The sequence below is a fragment of the Pseudonaja textilis genome, chromosome Z (assembly GCF_049901715.1).
Source record: "Pseudonaja textilis isolate UNSWEBS1 chromosome Z, rPseTex1.2, whole genome shotgun sequence".
NCBI classification, from domain to species: Eukaryota; Metazoa; Chordata; class Lepidosauria; order Squamata; family Elapidae; genus Pseudonaja; species Pseudonaja textilis.
Window position 1 is genome coordinate 21,187,861 of NC_142008.1, and position 20,660 is coordinate 21,208,520.

Below are 20,660 nucleotides of genomic sequence, written 5' to 3' on the forward strand. Positions count from 1 at the left end.
ACTTTATTGGATACACCATTTTGGTACTGAAGAACCAAAACCAGCTCTGGTTTTTTTGCACAATTGCTTGCTTAGTTAAACAACAGCTTTCCTTCCTCCTCACCCCTGGGTGATCACGCTGTCCAATTATGAGACATCCTTTTCTTATGGGAACAGTCTATCTCCTTCTCAAGCACCTATAGTGGTGACCTTGATGATTGCCCGGGTCTCATGGTCCACACACACATTCTCAATGTTCTGTTTTCCTCTTCCCTCCCCACAGTTCACTGGCAAGTTGAAAAGCATTAGGTTTGAAAGAAGCAAAGTGGTCAATCTTAACAAAGTCTTTTAATTTTGTTATCTTTTTCTGTTCTTTCTCTTCTGTTCTGCTGTCTGCAGGCACTGCCACATCCACTATGCAGATTTGATCATTCTTATTGACAATTGTTAAGTTGGGGTGGTTATGTGACAGATGCTGTGTGTTTGAATTCTAAAGTCCCAGAGCAATTTAGCTTCTTCTTTTTCTATAACTTTCTCTATTTTATGGTCCCATCAGTTCTTGCTTCCAGGGAAATGGTATTTCTTGCAGATTTTTCAAGATACTATTGTTACTATTTTGTCATGCTGTTGCTTGTATTCAGCTTGTGTGATCTTCTTGTAGCAGCTAACCAGGTGGTCCACTGTTTCTTCAACTTCTTTACTTAGACAGCACTTACTGTCTGTTGTTATCTTCTCAATTCTAGCTTTGTATGTTTTGTTCTTAAGGCTTGGTGGTCCTGTGCAGCCAGAATTAGCCCATCCGTTTCTTTCTTTAACTGTCCTGCTCTTAGCCATGCCATCTTCTGTTATTATCTGCTTTATCTGCTATGTACTGCCCATGTAATGCTACATCTTCCCATGCCTCCTTTATCTTCATGTGATCTTTCTTGAAGACCAATTATTCAGTATTGTTGACAGAGAAATCAATGCAATGACAAACAGTAGTGGTGATAGTGAAACTCCTTGGAAGGTTCCTCTCTTTGATGTTAACTTCTCCCATTCTATCACCACTGACGAGCAACCACGTCTTCCATTGTGTTATCGACCTTTGCACAAAGCTTCTGGAGTTTTTACTAACTCCTGTTATTTTTAGGCCTTGATCTAATCTTGTGACAGGGAGTCATTGCGCTTCTATAATCAATCCATGCTATGTTCAAATTGGTCTTTCTTCTCTTGTAGTTTCCCAGAATCAGCTTGTCAATCAGAAGTTTATATTTTATTTCTCTGCTGTTTGGGTGATTTCATTTCAGCTGGAATGAAAATATGGAAAAAGCATATTTTCAACTAAATGTTAGGCTGCATCAATTATCACACCAGTTTGTAATTTGAAAGTTGATGGTAAACAGGTAATTGGCTGGTAGCTGCTCAGTGTTGCCCCTTTTTCTGGGTATTTCATTATCAGGTAGGTTTTGCCAGATGTTAGCTACTCTTCAATTTCATCTCCTTGCTAAACTGCTTGGCAAGAAGTTGGGTGTAGACTATTCAGATATTTCAACAAAAATCCATGGGATTCATTTTCACCTGGTGCTGAGCAATTCTTAATGCTCCTTGCCCTTTTTATACCATTTCTGTTGTTACTCTTTCTTTCATGTTAATTTTTTCATTTCATTTTCTTTTTTATTCTTATCTAGCACCTTTAACCAAGCTGTGTTCTTGTTGTATTTTGGGGGCTTATGCCATATCTGCACCTAGAACTGTACTATTTCTTTCTTGTCAGGTACTGACTGATTCACTGCAGTTTCTCCATTGATGGATTGGTAGAAATTTTTCTGATTAGATTAAAATTGGAGATTCAGCCTATAATTTGCAATTTGAGTTTTATATCTGCTGGTCTTCCTGACTGCAGCTGTTATTTGTTGTTTTAATGTTCCCAGTGCTTCCTTGATCTTCCTTGTTTCTAAGTGTATTTTATGATTTAGTATTCTTTGGTCTTCTTTATTTTCAGCTTCTTTTCTTTTATCTGTTCTAGCTTGCTTACATTTGATCCCAGCTTGTTGATCTTATTTTTCAGTCCGATCTTCCATTTTGGTGACAGGTCGTTTGGCTTTTCTTCTTCTTCATTGATTTTGCATCCCAAGCATTCAGCTATAACTGCATCTATGCTGTACATTAGCTGGTTTTTTTTCCTTGCAATGAGCTGGTGTTTATATCTGATATTGCAGCATTGGCATCTTTTAATGCTTGCAGACAATCTTATTCTTTGGGCTGTTCTAGAAACTCAGTTATTGTTTCAATTCTTCTATTCTTTATTTAGAGATCTTTGTTCTTTCTGAGGCAGAGAAGAGGGTGCTTGGTTTCCTAATAAAAACTATAGTTCAGTATTTCTGCTGGGTTCCTCTAATATGTGAGATGGTTGGATCTGGCCCAACCTGAAAGTAGCGAAGGACTGGCCCACGGCATCTCAGCCCGCCCAGTCTAAGCAGGTGCCAATCTACAACCTGGTGGCAGCTATCCGGGCCAGAACGTGGCAACGCTTAGATCTGTCAGGCCATCCTGGAGCCAGCAGAGGGCTGTCCCTTTCCATCCCGAGTGCATTGCACAGGGCAGCGAGCGCGCATGGGCTTCACGACCCCAAAGACCCTCTTGCCCTGCAGGTTGACTGCATTCTAAGTGCTTCTCTTTCATCCAGACTGCGGCGCTCACATGCTTGTGCATGCCCAAAAGTGGAGTCGCGATGACAGTGTTGTCTCTAAGGGGCTCTACGTTGGGTCTAAAGTCCAGGTGCAGAAATCTATGCCATCTATGGCCCAGGTGGACTGCTTGGTCGTGTGTGTCAGCCTTACTGTTTGAGGGCAGGAACAAAGCCTTCAACTGAGCGAAGCCCTTGCACCCATATCCAGCCCAACAGAGCTTGCTGCTCTAGGAAATAATGAGACCCATTCTACTGCGGAGCCCGCTGCCACTCAAGCAAGGAGGAGGAGAGCAGTGAGGGTTTGTGCTGGAAGGTCAGCCAAGCAGACAGTAAGTCGGGCAATGCCGGTTGGCTTGGGATGGGAGATCATGCTGCTCAAGTGGCTCCTGAAACCACTGTCAGCAGCTTGGGTACCCTGGCTCCATCAGAGCTGAAGAAATCAGTGGCGCAGCAATGGGATTGCTCTTAGAGATTACTAATCGCCCAACTTGCATGCAAATACCCCACTTGCACACATGCAGCCTCTGTGGAACAGCGGGATCTCATTCCTCCTGCATGGAGGTGTAGCGAGCTCTGAATGGCTGGACAAGGGTTTTGTTCAGTTGAAGGCTTTGTTCCTGCCCTCAAACAGTAAGACTGACACACAAGTGAGCACAACACCTGGACCAGAGACGGTGTTGCTCCTTCTGCTATGTCTGCTATGCTCCATCTGCTATGTCTGTTTCTGCCCCTTTCTCCTTTTCCTGGCCCTGCTTACTTTTCCTCCTGCTACCTCTTTTTCTTCCTCCTATTCTCTTCTTCTTCCTCACTTTCCCTCTCCTTTCACTCTCCCTCTCCTTCCTCTCCTGCCACCCCAACTGGGCTCACACTCCCTTTGCACATCTCTCCAAGGCTGCAAGAAAAGTATGCAGAAGCCCAACTTAGAACCGGGGGTCCCCTAAAGCCTCATTGCCGGGGAACAATCCCCCAAGGTATGTGTGTGTGAAGATTAGTTTTCTCTGAGTGCAAACAGAGGCAGGGGGAAGCTACTTTTCACCATAAGCACTATTTCTCCAAGGGAATCCCTTTCTCGTTTGCACCTTTTCCAAGACCACTGGGCTCTGCACTTCAATTGGAGTTTTTTTGCTTTTATTTTGATGCTTTTGTTCTGATGCCTCATGTGTTTTGATGCCTTATGGCAACATTCTGCCTGCTTTTTGTGGTGTTATTTTTGTCTCTCTGTGTGTGTATGCGTGTACTTAAAGGGCTTTCACCGCTTGTTCCAAGCCTTTGCAAGCTGAGACATCTGCATGCTTTGGATTTCTTTGCAAAGAGGCATTGTGCTATGCCAAGTCAGTTTAGTCTGTCTTGGATTTTTTAAATAGTTTTTCTCAGCACTTTCTCCTGCTATCTCATCTTCCTTCTCCTCTTTTTCCTCACTTTCCTCCTCTCCCCCCCCCCCGGTATCCCAACTAGGCTCACCCTCCTTTCTTCATGTAGCTCTACAAGTTTGCAAGACAAGCATGCTCCAACCAGTTGGAATGGAAGAAGAGGGGAGAAGCTACCTTTCCCCTCTTATGGCTGTCTCCCCAAGGGAATTCCTCGCGTTTGCACCTTTTCCAAGACTGCCGGCTTGCATTGTGACGAGTTGGTTTGGATTTCTCACCCCCCATTCTTCATCTCTCTGCCCTTCCTTTCATTTTGAATGGTTTTCTCAGCACTTCCTCAATGTGATGGGTCTTTGTTTTGCTGGAAGGCTTAATTAGAATTATCTTTTCCCCTTCCTTCCTTAACACTTTCTGCTTCACCGGGTGTTTGATTTGGGGTTCCAGTGAAGATCTCTCTGTGTCTTCTAATTTTCTTCCAGAGCAGAACATCTTCTTCCTGTGAAAGCTTTTCCATGTCTTCATTCTGATTTTCCCTTGGAGCAAAAGAAATCCCTTTCTAGTGAACTCTTCCCTGTGTGTTTATTCTGATTTTCCTCTGGAATCAGAATCCCACTCTTATTTTAGTCCATGCATGTCCCACCCACTATTTAAGTTACCACTTCTGTCTGTGCCTCTTTCCCAAACTGTACACTGTGTCAGTCATAGTCAGTCTCTTTCCCTCCCACACTACCTCCCTCTCTCTCTCCCCCCACCTCTCACACACACATACAGACAGATCCAAAAAATGTCTTCCATGAAACCGGACTTTGGTGCCAAAAAGGTTGGAGACCTCTGAATTAGATAATGCAGGATCCTTACAGGAGAGCCCTTTTAGGATTATGTATTAATAGAAAAGCAACTAACTTAGCTCTGTTCCTAAATGTTAAAGCTGTTGCATATAAAAAAACAGAGGCGCTCTGATCAATTAACACAACCACCATTTTGACAGTTTTGCTGTACTGTTGTCTGTGCCCCCATTAAATGCAAACATGAGATATATTGAGCCTAGCTTTTTCTCAGTCTTTTAGGTGGCCATAAACTACTAGCAAAAGTGTCATTTGATCACAAGGCAAGGAGGCATCAAGAAATGTTTCCCTGTTTACATCTGACTATCCAAGAAGGGACAGGAAAGGAGAAAGGAAAAAAGGAAAGACAAAAAAAAATAAGGAAAGAGGGGAAGGAAGAAGAAAGGAAAATGAAGAAAAGGAGAGGGAGGAGGGTCTGAATAAGTCCTGATTTAGCATGTGGTCACCAGCAGCCCCCCTGCCCTTTTGCCATCCCCTTGCCCCCTCTTTCTGACTTTTCCTGGTGGTCTCCCATTCTATCACTGAGAACGCTTTGGTTAAAAAGCCAGGTTTCCACACAAGGAAAGGAAGTGAGTGTCCTTCTGACTCACACACTTTGCCATCCTGCACACCCCATGAGAAACCTGGCCCAAAAGAGAAAGCAGAGAAGCAACATCCTTGAGGAGGAGGTTAGAGCAGCCGGGAGTCTCCTTGGGGAAATGTGGCTGGGCTGGGCTGTGGGGTCCTGGTGCCCTGGGGCTTGAGGGCCAACAGGGTGTTTGCCCTCCACTGCCCAGGCCTCCGGGTAACTGTGCCACCATCCAGGGATTCTCCGCATGGCCTGAGAATGACAGCGAGGCTCCTCTGGAGGACAATGGTTTGGCGCTCACTCTAGTCTCACCTTTATCCGCTGGAGACAGCCCCTCCCAGGCCAGCACAGACACCCCCCGACATGAGTAACATCAAGCTGGTCACTTCCAACTTTGTATTGTTATTATTTTCTGTCAACTGAAACATATGTTTATTTTTATAATTATCTTCCTAATTTTATATAATTCAAACTGTAAATAATTCAGGAATACATCACTACCTAAAATAATGAGCCTTCTTACATCAAAGTTCATGTGAAATTTCTTCAAAAAAAGGGAATCACCATTAATTCCTAAGACTACATCATGTGAATTAATGTTGCCCCTTGAGTATCTCATATTCAACAATGAACTGAACATAATTACTTACAGACACAAAATAACATTTATTAAATTAAGACTCTCAATTCAAGATAAGTTATACCCACTAGAACCCATGAAATTGACAAAGAAGAACAGATTTTTTTTGGTATTCCTGACTTGTATAGGCTCAGATTTAAATCAATTAATATCATATTGAGAAAAGATTTCAAAATCCTAAGATTTTCACTTATCAATAATTACCAACATGTCACAAGCTTAATTTTCTCACCCATCACATCAAATCATAAATTCACAATTCCACTTAATTAAGTGTGCTAATTATTCCACGTATCAGCCATGTAGGCCATATATTCAGTGAGAGACAGAGGATAAATTTGCCTGCTGGGCAAATTTAAATGGTGTACACTTCTGACATGCAACATAGAATAGTTTATCTGATAAGAGGCTGGCCTTAAAAATTTGAAAAATAAATACCATATTTTTCAGAGTGTAAAACATACTTTATCCACCCCCAAAAGGGGGTGGAAATGTCTCTGCGTCTTATATAGGAAATGTTGCCGAAGCCCCGCCCACCCGCCAGCCTCCACCCTTCAGCCTCTGCCTCCTAGCAATTTGCCTCCTTGCAACAAATAGCATATAACCTGGTAAGTTCAGCACAGCCTGATTAGAACAAGCAGCCAGCTTTTTCAAGCTGCAGGGATTGCCATCACCTATTGCCGCCTCCACACGCTCCATTTTCAGTCTCTGCATCCCATTTTTGGCCTCTATGCACCCCATTTTTGCCCTCCGCACACCCCATTTTTGTCCCTTTCCAATTCAGAATGGGCAAAACATGGGGTGCACGGAGGCTGAAAATGGGGTGCACAGAGGCTGAAAACGCAGAAGCCAAAGAAACAGCTGATCGCCTGGAGGCCAATCCAACCAACAATCAGCTGCTTGTACTAATCAGACTGTGCTGAAGCTGACCAGAATGTTTGTTGTTTGTTGCAAGGAAGAATATTGCTAGGAGGAAGAGGCAGATTTTTTTCTTGTTTTCCTCCACAAATGCTAGGTACTTCAGAGCATCTTATACTCTGAAAAATATGGTAAGTAATAAATAAATAATCTTATAATCCAATTCAAAGAACCAAAGGGCAAATGCAGTGTAACTGCCCATGGTCATATAAGTGGCTGTTAAGCAGGGATCCTTAGGCAAGGAGCTAAGCTCTGCTCTATTCAACAGAATAACAATTTATCTGTATATACTATTGTTCCTAAATCTAAATAGCTTATTACAGTTTACCATCAGAATACAACTTTCTTGCCTTTACAGTGCTAGCAGAAGTACTACCACCAGATTAAAACATAACCATTGGCTTTGGCTTTAACATAAATTTGCTTTGCTTTTAAGGATTAATTTAAAGCTGGCTTCTCAAGATATATTATTTAATATACTGGCAACTATAAATTCAAATAGATGTTAAATCTAGTAGTTCTCATCTAACAACTAACATATTGGATGCAGCAATCGCATCATTAAACTTTTTAAATGTCAAAATATCGTGTCACTAAACTTAATGGTTTTGCACATCAGTTTGATTTTCAGCAAAGTGTACAATAAAGTAATGCAATTTTTGTGATTAATAGGATTTTTTTTAAGTCTGAGAGATATTCTGCATACACTTTGAGAGGTTGTTTACACTCATTTTCATGGTATTCTAGCATTCAAATTAGATGATTCTTTATTTTTCAAGGCCAGCAGGCTATTCATGTTAACCTATTCAATTTCCTATTTTTTATCTTTTGCTTCCAAACCACAGCAGAAACTTCTGTTCAAATAAATAAAAAGTGTAGGGATAGTGAATATTGCAAACAGAATATTACAAATTTAATCTAGGTGTAGATTACTGCGCTGTATGTCATTTGTTAGATAACACCAACAAATTGTATCGTGTCATACATTATTTATACATTGGATTTTCTTCTCTATGTCCCATTCTTAAAAAAAATATTCTCCTAATGTCTAATCAGCAGACTGATGATTTATGCAGATACTAAGGAACAACATGATTTTACAGCTAGAAAAAAAAGCTGACCATCTGATTTAAAGGTTATGGAAAACTGAAAACAATTAAGGGGCTGAACTATTATTGTCAACAGAAAAATTAGCTTTAAGTAAGATTCATACAATATTCCATATAACATTTTCACCTTGATTAAACACGGAAAGTAATGAATTAAAAGAAAAAACTAAAATTAATAGAGAAAACCTTGCAAACTATAGAAATATTTGCCATAACCATATAGAATGATTTGCCACTCACTCTTTTGTAGGTCTGTTTAATATTTATAATATCTTACTCAGGTGCACTAACCCAAATGATATTAATAGTAGAATAATCTGAATGCATATTTTAGTTTTGCAATAATCGGTAGTGAAATGTTCAAGCAATGAAAAATAGAGAGTGTATATAGTTCAGGAAAAATTAAATATAGACTACAATAATAGACAGAAATTAAACTTATTTTAACAAATTAACAAACCAATAAAACCATGAGCCTTTGGAGACCAATGATATGTGACTAAGTACACTATGCTGCCATTAGCATTTTATCCACACTGTATAATAGTATCTCAGCATTATGCAGTAATTATATTACTATAAAAATGGTCCAAGTGTGTGGGAAGAGTTAAAACCTATATTGCAATTAGAATTCTTGTTCACAGAAAACAGAACCTCCTACCCTATGAACCATATTGAAAAAAAAAATTAAAGGACAATCATTTATTGAGTATAGAGTACAAACACATCAGCCCACAAACTCACCTCAGCCCAAATCACCACACCTTCCAGCAGATTTTTAAAAATACAATATTCAAGGTGTGGACCATAAAACTGGTTTTGATGTCCATAAAATTCAATTAGTTTGGAAAGCAACATCAAAGAACACAGAAAGCCAAACTCAAACAGGAAAGAAACATTTATACTCATTCTTTTGAGATTTTATCCTCACAGAGGGTGCTCATTTTGTCAAATTTTAAAATTATAGCACATTTACAGCTATAGAGGAACAAGGAAAGATGTTCAATGGCAGTGTAAATTATGTATAAAAATTCAGTGGTTCCTCCCATAAACATACACAGCCACCATGTAAGTCAGCAGAAAGTCATCCTTTCTCAGTTCAACTTTATTTTACTTTATTTATTTTATTGATTGATTTTGTCAAGTGATTACAAGATAACAGGCATAAGTATAAACATAGTTATGAATACATGAAATGGATACATATAAGAAAAATAAAAAGAAACAATAGGACAGGGGCAGTAAGCATGTTGGTGCGCTTATGCATGCCCCCTACAGACCTCTTAGGAAAGGGGTGAGGTCAATAGTAGACAGTCTAAGGTTAAAGTTTTTGGGAAGAAACTACAGAGTCGGATAGAGTATTCCACACATTGACCACTCTGTTGCTGAAGTTGTATTTCCTGCAATCAAGTTTGGTACGGTTTACCTTGAGTTTGTATCTATTGTGTGCTCTTGTATTGGTATGGTTTAAGCTGAAGTATTCATTGACAGGTAGGACATTGCAATGCATAATTTTATATACTATACTTAGATCAGACCGAAGGCGGCATAGTTCTAGGTTTTCTAGATCTAGAATTTCAAGTCTGGTGGCATAAGGTATTCTGCAACGAGTAGAGGAGTGTATAACTCTTCTTGTGAAATATTTCTGGACTTTATCAACTGTATTAATATCAGATACGTAATGCAGGTTCGACTGATGAGCTGTATTCAAGTGTTGGTCTAGCAAATGTTTTGTATGCTCTAGTTAGTAGTGTGATATTACCAGAGAAAAAGCTACGTAGGATTAGGTTAACAACTCTTAATACTTTTTTGGCTATGTAGTTACAGTGGGCTCTAACACTTAGGTCATTTGAGATGAGTACTCCCAAGATCCTTGACAGAGTTTGGATCATCAACAAGGTCTTGACTATTCAGCTTGTATTTTATTTTCTGATTTTTTTTGCCAAAATGTAAGACAGAGCATATATTTGTTGAGATTTGAAGTTGCCATTTGTTTGACCATTCTGTTACATAGTCGAGGTCTTTTTGAAGGGTAGCAGTATCGTCTGAGGTGGCTTTACATCATCAGCAAAGAGAACACAGTTGCTCTTGATATGATCAGAGGTCATTTTTGTAGAGTAGGAAGAGTTGGTCCTAGAACATTGCCTTGGGGGACACCACTGTTGACAGGTACAGAATTTGATAGGACGCTCCCAATTTTGACCATTTGTTGTCTGTTTGATGGAATGCTTCTATCCAGTTATGCAGGTGTCCAGAAATACTGCAAAATTTTAGTTTTAGGAGTAGTTTGTCATGTATCACTGAATCAAAGGCTTTACAGAAGACTATGTAGATTGCATCTATTGCTTTTCCCTGATCGAGTTGTGTAGTCCATATGGTTTTGGCTCAAGAGTTGTGGCAAAAACAGGAGGAAAAAGATCTATTGGATATGTCTGCTGCCTTGAGTTATTTGCACAAATAATAAAAGCAGGATACAAATAAAAATAAATAGAATGTTAAACAAACAAATAAATAGTGGCATATCAAAGCTCTTTATAGAAAAGGATATTCCTTAAAAATAGTATCCCAAACAAAGCACTGTTGTTAAATAGCACAGCTTTACCGACCTCTTATTGGTCAGATTTCTAATTAGTATAGATGCTGATTAAGTTAGTTAGTGAGTCTGAGAATACAAATCAACATATTTAAGGAACATATGGTAAAGGATGGCAACATTTTACAGCAAAGCCTCACATTCCCTTTATTCCAGTTCTCACCCTGGAGAAAGCAAGTTAAATGCATGGTAGTGATAGTAAGAAACAAGATACAATTCCCCCTTTCAAAAGTTAGAGAACATTGAAGTAAACAGATAAGCATTCATAAATGATACAATTATTCATATGAATTACTTGCTTTAAATAAAAAGCCACACTAAATCATAATGTGCCTTGGAAGGAAAAGTCTCTTTTACCAAGGATACGATACAATTGAATCAAACTATTGGCATAACAGCAGCATTATCTGTTTTTAATTCATCCACTCAACATTTAAAATGGTTGTTGTACCCTTCTTAAAACAAGGAAAGCATTCCTTCATATCATAAACACTAAAACATACATTGCTTCCAACTCCCTCCACACACAAGATGTTTCTAGCAGGTACAATGATAAACCTGAAAAGAGTACTTGCATATTAACACTGCTAGAATACCATGAAAAGATCACTCTAAGAAGATTCTGAAGATCAGCCAGGGACAAAAAGTTTTTACAAACATAGATTGGTTCATTTTTCCATCCCCTCCAGCACCCTTCAGAGAGAAAGTTGAATCCTCCTTTTGCTCTACTTTAATTGTTGGAATTAAATAGGCAAAACAATTATAAAATCAAGTAAAAGGAACATCAGCTTCAAAATTTCATTATTACCATGATCTTTAATATTATAAAGTTGCTGAAAGCATTTTTACTTTGATACTTGAGGGGAGTATCAAACCATGGTCGTAGAATATCTTATGAAGAATAAGCTGTAATGGCAATAATTTTTAAATGGCACTTTTACCAAACTAAAAATCTCAAAATAATGAGTTATAAACACCTTCCATTTAGCTTTCTAGAGAGGGCATTAATTCTGTTCAGTGTGAAAAGGTCAGCCTAACAGGAAAAGACAGAGACATGGACGCCCCAAGATAATTCTGCACTTCCTGGGCAAAAAAGGGTTGGACTTATGTTACTCAAGCAGCCTCAGGCTATATGGCAAAACACTTTTGAAAGTGGAAAAAGCTTTAAAAGTAATTTGTGAGAACATGGTACCTTGCAACTTAGAAAAAAAGATTTAAACACACAATTCCTCTGAGTAGATGGAAGACTTCAGGCATGTCTAAAGTAGCATACTAAATAGATTTCCAAACAAATGTTTATTTCCTAGTGATACTGTTCCCCCATTGTTTTCCTTAATTTTAGATTGCAGAATTAAACAAGTTTTCTAAATCCAGAATATTTAATACTTACTGAAAAGAAACTGTTTTTCCCATTTTGTTTAAAAAGGGGAAAAAAACTTGTGAAGCACTAAGGCTTGATGCTGTGGGTTTTTTTTCCTTTTAAAAAATACAATGATCCTAGGGGGGAAAAAGATGTCTTATTGCTGGCAAACAAGTCTCTTCAATGCAGTGGGCAATATAATCAATGTTTCACAAAGAAGACATTCAAAAACTACTTTCAATTGCAATCTACCAGCAACCGAGTAAGCAATAAAATATGTATTAACAGAATGCAATAGCATCTCTGAGTCACAATAGAACAGAAACCCATTTTTAATTACCCCAGGAACTCATCTATTTCATAACTTGAAGACGATTATGCTTCTCCTTTATGTTCCATTGGTGATCAATATAATTCACTAGGGCAAATTCCATGTTTTATGTGTATTAATCTGTTTATATATTGATCTCACTAGGATAGGCTAAAGTGATTATTTATAAGTAGGACATAACAGAGCATAAAAGTCCATTAAAACGAATTTCTCTCCTTGTGTTAAATGATTTTATAACGATCATTTTCAGCTGAGTGGAATGAGACATTTCTCAATGACTTTATGGCAGGTCAACCAGACCCTACAGTAACTTGTTTGTTATGCTAAAGTTCAACTCAGTGGAACTGAAAAAAGTAATCAAATCCAAAACATCTTCAAACCTTCTGACTTTTCCTTTATAAGCAGTATTTTACCTTATTAAAAAAGGGCTTCTTCAACCATTAATCATTAAATACAATAAAAAATAGCTAGTTTATTAAAGTATCTTGGTCATTAATTTTTTGAAAGTATTTATAGTTTACCCAGCTTATTATGAGTATTTGGACAGATTACAAGCCATAAAACATGTTTATGTAAAACAAGGAATTGAAATAGCTGAATAAAATCGACAACTTAATAATAACTTAATAATAAGAGATTTATGCCAATATAACTTAGCTAGACTATAGGTAATATAAATGAAGGCGTAAAAGGTGAAGTCCAAGTCAGAAAGTGCTAGGCAATGCTTCTTAAATGTAGAATTCTTTTAAGTATTCCTAACATTTAAGCAGGGAGATTCAAATGGGAGAGGCATTACGTAAAAAATCAAGGACCTAAACATTTAGGGCTGTAAATATAATTATTACAATCTTGTCATTTGGCACAAAAATTATATGCAGCCAACATAGCTCCTTTAGGACTAATACTATATAATCTCTAAACTAATGGAAAAAAGAATTGCAACTATCATCATTAATTATACAACATTAACAGAAATGACAAAACTTGCTAATCAATATATCTGAAGGATAGGAAAAGTGATTCTCCGGCTTTAGATAAAAAAAACCCTTGCTATTTATACGTTACAAAACCAATTTACCTTTTCCTTATTTAAAAACAGCTCCTATAAGAGCGTAAGAATTATTTTAACTGCGTAAAAAGAATTATTACATCTTAAGAGTAGTTAAATTTTACTTGCAGTTTAAACTATTCTATGGTATAGTTTAGGAAACTTGCTTGGATACATGTGGTATGCATTGTATTATTTAATTTCACTTGCATTATCCCAAAGTACTGGACTGAAGAGTCTGGAACAAAATGCCAGGATAGAAGCTTGGTTAATGGGCCTGGAAAAAGACATGTTCCGAAGTCCACAGAAAAATTAGAACCCATTATTTATATAAGTTCTACATTTGTTTTATTACAAGCAGGCCGTGTTTTCTTCAATGATGGATATCTGCTCCCAAATTTTTACTTATATATTGAAAGGCTAAAATTTTGTAAAGTTACAATTTAATTGGCTAATCTATGTAAACATACTTGTAGAAAAAACATTATAGTAATTATAGTATATTATAGTAATATATTATATTTGACATGGATTCTTAAGTACAGGAAATAGTTATATTTTTCTCTGCCCTATATCTGTTTTTCGAACTTCAGAAACTACTGAAACAGTAGCTCTACTGAATTTGCTTAACATACTAACATACTTATCGCATATAGGAGCTGTGGTGGTACAGTAATTAGAATGTAGCATTTCAGGCTAACTCTATTCACAACCAAGAGTTCGATCCTGATTGGTTCAAGGCTGACTCTGTCTTCCAAAGTTGCTAAAATGAGGAGTCAGATTGTTGGGAGCAATATTCTGACTGTAAACTGAGAGGGCTGTAAAGCATCAGTCTCCAACCTTTCTAACACCACGGACTGCCAGCACAGTTGGCGGGGATAGTGTGGGGAGGGGATGGTGTCATGTGCAACTTAGATTTCGTACATGCACAAATGCTTGCCCGCCACTTGCACAACCGGTTTCCAACTGGCAGCAGATTATACCGGACCAGGACCCAGGAGTTGGGGATCCTGGCTGTAAAAGCACTATGAAGTGATATATAAGTCTAAGTGCTATTGCTATATGGTTAATGCAGACACATTTGATTATTGTTTAATCAAATAGGCACCACTTATAACAAGCTGAAAAGCAGCAGAGTTCCAATATTTATTGGACATCAATCGCCTTGACTGATGTCTATCTTGGGCATTAGTGAATATCTCAATTCAAATATATAAAAAGAATCATAATTCAGGATTTATTTATTGTAAACATTACATATTTTAATATTAAAATTATTTGATATTTTTTATTATTATTATCATATAAATAAAAAACAACAGTGTACATGGCAAATAAGATAACTATGCTCGGTTTCCTATCACAAATCTCTGGTCGAACAGAGCGTTTCCCAAGCGTTTAGGACTGCATGATGTATCGGCGTATTATGTCAACAGATCCCAGTAAGGTGGCTTTTTACAACTGACCAATGGTGATTTTTGTCAGTGCCAATTGTTTTCAAGGGCTTGCCTGGATCTTTAGGCACAGCACGCAGTGTGCCGAGTACCACTGGAACCACCTGCACTGGTTTATGCCAGAGTCAGTTTGCAGTTTGATTTTCAAATCCTGATATCTGGTGATTTTTTCAAGTTGTTTCTCATCGATTCTGCTGTCACCAAGTATGGCAATGTTGATGATCCACACTTTTTTCGTGTCCACAATCATGATATCCAGGGTATTGTGTTCTAACACTTTGTCAGTCTGTATTCGGAAGCCCCACAGTAGTTTCGCATGCTTATTTTCAATCACTTTTTCAAGCTTATGATCCTACAAGTTCTTTGCTACAGGCAGATAGTAGTTGTAACACAAGTTCCAGTGGACCATCTGAGCAACTGTATTGTGACGTTGTTTGTAGTCAATCTGAGTGATTGTCTTGCAACAGCTCAGTATGTGATCGATGGTTTCATCCACTTCTTTGCAGAGTCTGTGTTTGGGGTCATCAGCAGATTTTTCTAATCTGGCTTGGATTGCATTTGTTCTGATGGCTTATTCTTATGCTGCACAAATCAGGCCTTCTGTCTCTTTCTTCAGTGTTCTATTGGTCAGCCATAACCAGGTCTTTCCTTATCTACTTTTCTTTGGATCTTTTCAAGAAACTGTCCATGCAATGCTTTGTTACACCAGCTTTCAGCCCAAGTTTGCATAGCTGTTTTCTGTATTGATTCTTGGTTTGCTGCACTTCGAGCAGCTTCCTACTGTTGACCTCCATCAAAGTTGGTTCAACATTGTCTTTCACATATTCTGCCAGAGCATGCTTTTCTTCTTCGACTGTCTGCTTCACTTGCTAAATGCAGGCTATATTTGCCTGCATTTCTGGGCAAATATAGCCTGTCAACGTCACTACGCAGGTGTAGTGCATAGCGTGTGGTCATCAATTTTCTCATTTTCCTATCCAGACTGTCCTGCTCTGTCTGTGTTCAGTTTGCGATTCCAGCAGTATATTTGATGATGGCCCAGGTATTTATAGCCTTGATGGTATGATCGCCATTCAGTTTGCTTTTTAGAATTTTTCTGACCGTTTGTGTTTGTGTTTTCTGACCCTTTGTATTCTTTCCTGACCACATTTTTCACTTGCCCATGCTTGACATTGTCCAGCTGGAATATGCTCAGGTATTTGTAGGCTTCAGGTAGTTGGCACTTGGTGGTTGGTCCATTGGGTATTTCGATTCCATCACTTTCTATAATTTTTCCTTTCTTCAGTGCCATTGTGGAGCATTTGTCCAGGCCGAACTCCATGCTGATGTCAGTGCTGAAAATTTGAACTATATTGGTCAGTGACTGGATTTCAATTTCTGTATAACTTCAGATCATCCATGTACAGCAGGTGAGAGATTTTATGTGAATTTTTAGCAGTTTGATAACCCAGGTTAGTTTTCTGTAAAACTGTTGACAGGGGGGTCATGGCGATGATGAACAGCAGAGGTGACGAAGAATCACCCTGAAAAATCCCTCTTTTGATGTTGACCAGTCCGTAGCTTTCACTTCCAATGAACAGTTGTTTTCAGTGCTTCATCGCATTTGCAGTGAAAATGCCACTGCATTTTCAGATTCCGATGACATCCAGGCACTTGATGATCCAGCTGTGCGGTAGTGAATCAAATGCTTTCTTGTAGTCAATCCAAGTCGTACATAGATTTGTTTTTTGGCTTTTGCAGTTCTCTAGAATCATTTTGTCGACAGGAGATGATCTTTTGTGCCTCTGCTTCTTCTTTGTTTCCTTTCTGTTCTACTGGCAAGATGTCATTTGCTTCTAGGTAGTCCTGGTTCCTGTCAGCTGATGCTGGTCAGCAGTTTTAACATGATTGGCAGACATGTTATTGGCCTGTAATTTGCAGGTGTTGCCCCTTTTCCAGGATCTTTCTGTATCAAGTAGGTTTTCCCAGCTGTTAACCATTCACTTATGTTTCCTGTCTGCAACATTTCATTGAATTGTTCAGCCATTTTTTTTGTGCAGGCTGGTCAAGTATTTGAGCCAAGAACCATGCAGCTGATCATTGCCAGGCGATGTCCAGTTCTTGACTTTTTTCACTCTGTTGCTTATCATTTCAGTAGTTATTTCCAGTTGGTCCATTTTGTTCTTGGAGAACTTCTTCTCAAAGTTTCTGATCCACTCAGCATTTCTGTTGTAACCTTTCTCAGTCTCCCATAGGTCTTTCCAAAACTGAAGTAGTTGCTGTTTTCTCAGATTTTTCAATTTTCATATCCCCCTTCTGATTCAGACTCTAACTCTGATAGAACTGTTAAGGTGCCGCCTTGACATGGTGTGGGGCTTAACTGCTCCAATGAAGCTGAGAGCTGTGTGGGCGATAGTGCAAACTACCAGCAGGTTTAACCATGCCAGAGAGGTCTCAGCCGAGGAGCAGGACTGAGTGCACCCAATCACCCATGCAATGAACCTTGGTGAAACACAACGAAATGAAGCCTATACTGGGTTGGTTATCGCCCAGGTTAACAAGGGCCACATTGGGGAACTTGGGCATCTACTGACAAGTGAGCAACCAGGGCATGGGCCTGCAAGGCTACTGGAAGCTGAACAATGTCAGAAGTGGCAAAAATATACTATGTCAGAGAACCGCACTATAATGAAATGCTACTATAAAGTGGAACCAGAAAAACAAGGCTACCAAAAAAGGATGTATAAATTATTATCATTATCATTTTTATTCCCAATCCCTATGAATCTTCAATCCAAAATGAAGATTTTTTTAAAAAAATTTCAATTAATATTCTACAAATGCAAGCTATATATTATTCAGCAATTACAGCTTCATCTGATATGGATCATAAATATAATTTTGAAAGCTTCATTTTGAAAGCTTCATTGAAAAACAAATTGTATTCCCACAGACAAGTTTGGAAGTTGACTTTGTATCTCAGATATTATATTGTATTTGTTTGGTTTTCAATGTATTTGTTTGGTTTTCTCTTATTATAACCAAGCCACTGAACTTTGTTCAGGGAATTGGTTCTTTTAAAAAAAGTGGTTTAGCTTTATGTATGAACTAAGCCAACATGAGGGCTTGTTTTCAAATAATTCATATGTATGTATGTATGTATGCATGTATGTATGTATGTTATCCAGTTTGTTCGGGTATTTTCCCACATCATAGTTGTGCTTTTAAAGTTGTAGCAACATTTCAGCAGAATCTCATCTGCCATCATCAGGCTTCTATATAGTGTTTGTGAGTCAGACTTTCACAGCCATTTCTGTTTTAAATTTGGTGCTAGCCTACTGCTGTGCCAGAATGGCTTTTTCTTCATCCTGATTGGTTGGGAGTCTTGGTCTGTGTTTATTGGTCTTGGAGTTTGCTGTGTTCTGCTTGATTGGTGTTTCTAATATTTTCTGTCTGTTTTGTAGCTTTTTTTTGGTCTTGATTGGCTGGCAACATTGTGTTTCCTGTATTGGAGGCTTTTAGTGCGGCTTGGCTTCGGGTAAACGGACGGCTATCATTTATTAGGAAGCTAGGTTTCATCTGGATGCCTGGTTGGGGTGTGTTTGAGCTGGAGGTATCAAGGGGGTCTGTTTGTGCCCAGGTGTTTGCTTGGCTTGTGGTGTGGAGATTTTTTTGTTTGTGAGTGCAGGCTTCCAGATAATTGACAGTCTGGTGGAGTCATCTCTTCTATTCATGCTTTCAGGTATTTTTTCAATCTCTATGGCTTTAAAAGCACAACTACAATGACATGGGAAAATACCCGAACAAAGCTGAATGCTATATATATATATATATATATATATATATATATATATATGTATGTATGTATGTATGTATGTATGTATGTATGTATGTATGTATGTATGTGGATCTTTGGTTGTTCGGGTTTTCTCCCGCGTAAGATTCGAAGTATCTAGGCAACGTTTCGATGAAGTCTCATTCATCATCTTCAGGCTTCTGTCTCCGGCTCTGTGCTTCTCAGAGTAATGTGAGATTGCAGCTGCTTCCTCCTTTTAACTGCCAGTGGGGGTGGGACTTGATTCAGTGGGGGCTTGGCTGTGTTCTGATTGGGTGGGGGTGTGTTCTCATTGGTAGGGGGTTTGGCTGTGTTCTGATTGGTTGGGGGGTTAGCCGTGTTCTCTGAATAATCAGAGAAGCCATAGAGATAGAAAAACGCCCACACAGCATGAACAAACGAGACGACACCTCCCGCCTTCCAGCCATTTGGAAACCCGCCCTCATGAACAGAAGAGTACCTAACATGAAGAAGGACACCAGACCCACACCCATGAGAGCCACACAAGATGCCACCACCACACTTCCATGTAGAAAACAGACTCCCACCCACCCAGAAGATGAGACACGACCCTGGACCAGAAACTTCACTGCAGCTGCATCACTACCCACTTTAAACCCCTCCGAGCCATACATGAAGCAAACCGACACCCACTATGAAGATGCAGCAGGACCACGAACTAGAAGCCAAACAGCAAGATCACAACTCACCAGCTCAAATCCCCCAGCAACTAAGACTAACCTGAGCACAACCAAGCCCCCACCTGAACAGAACACGCCTCCAACCAATCAGAACACGGCTAACCCCCAACCAATCAGAACACAGCCAAACCCCCTACCAATGAGAACACACCCCACCCAATCAGAACACAGCCAAGCCCCCACTGAATCAAGTCCCACCCCACTGGCAGTTAAAAGGAGGAAGCAGCTGCAATCTCACATTACTCTGAGAAGCACAGAGCCGGAGACAGAAGCCTGAAGATGATGAATGAGACTTCATCGAAACGTTGCCTAGATACTTGAATCTTACGCGGGAGAAAACCCGAACAACCAAAGATCCACATATAAATACCCATGAGAACCTCAGAAAACATATATATATATATATATATATATATATATATATATAATCTATCTATCTATCTATCTATCTACCTATCTTTGGTTATTCGGGTTTTCTCCTGCGTAATATTGGACGTATCTTAGGCAATATTTCGATGAAGTCTCATTCATCATCTTCAAGCTTGTGTCTTCGGTTCTGTGCTTCTCAGAGTAATGTGAGCTTGCAGCTGCTTCTTCCTTTTAACTGCTAGTGGGGGTGTGACTTGATTGGGTGGGGGCTTGGCTGTGTTCTGATTGAGTGGGGGTATGTTCTCATTGGTTGGGGGTTTTGTTGTGTTCTGATTGGTTGGGGGGGTTGGCCGTGTTCTGATTGGCTGGAGGTGTGTTCTGTTCAGGTGGGGGCTTGGTTGTGCTCAGGTTAGTCTTAGTTGCTGGGGGATTTGAGCTGGTGAGCTGTGATCCTGCTATTTGGCTTCGCGTTCGTGGTTGTGCCATATCTTCATGGTGGGTGTCGGTTCGCTTCATGTATGGCTCGGAGGGGTTTGAAGCGGGTAGTGATGCAGCTGCAGTGCGGCTTCGGGTCCGTGGTCGTGTCTCATCTTCTGTGTGGGTGTGAGTCTGCTTTCTACGTGGAAGTGTGGTGGTAGCATCTTGTGTGGCCCTCATGGGTGTGGGTCTGGTGTCATTCTTCATGTTAGGTACTCATCTGTTCGTGAGGGCGGGTTTCCAAATGGCTGGTAGGCGGGAGATGTCATCTGATTCATTCATGCTGTGTGGGCGTTTTTTCTATCTCTATGGCTTCTCTGATTATTCTGTTGTTGAAGTGTTCGGTTTTGGCGATAGTTCTGGTATTTTTAAAGTCAATATCATGTCCTGTGGCTTTGAGGTGTTGGACCAGGGAG

General features: G+C 39.3%; 1 protein-coding gene and 1 pseudogene across 5 annotated transcripts in view; both read right to left on the bottom strand.

The window, feature by feature from the left end:
- Positions 1 to 20,660, bottom strand: part of CDK14 (cyclin dependent kinase 14) — a 249,999-nt gene that overhangs the window by 206,926 nt on the left and 22,413 nt on the right. The gene's annotated exons all lie outside the window — the stretch shown is intronic.
- On the bottom strand, positions 14,828 to 17,448 carry LOC148123935 (uncharacterized; annotated as a pseudogene).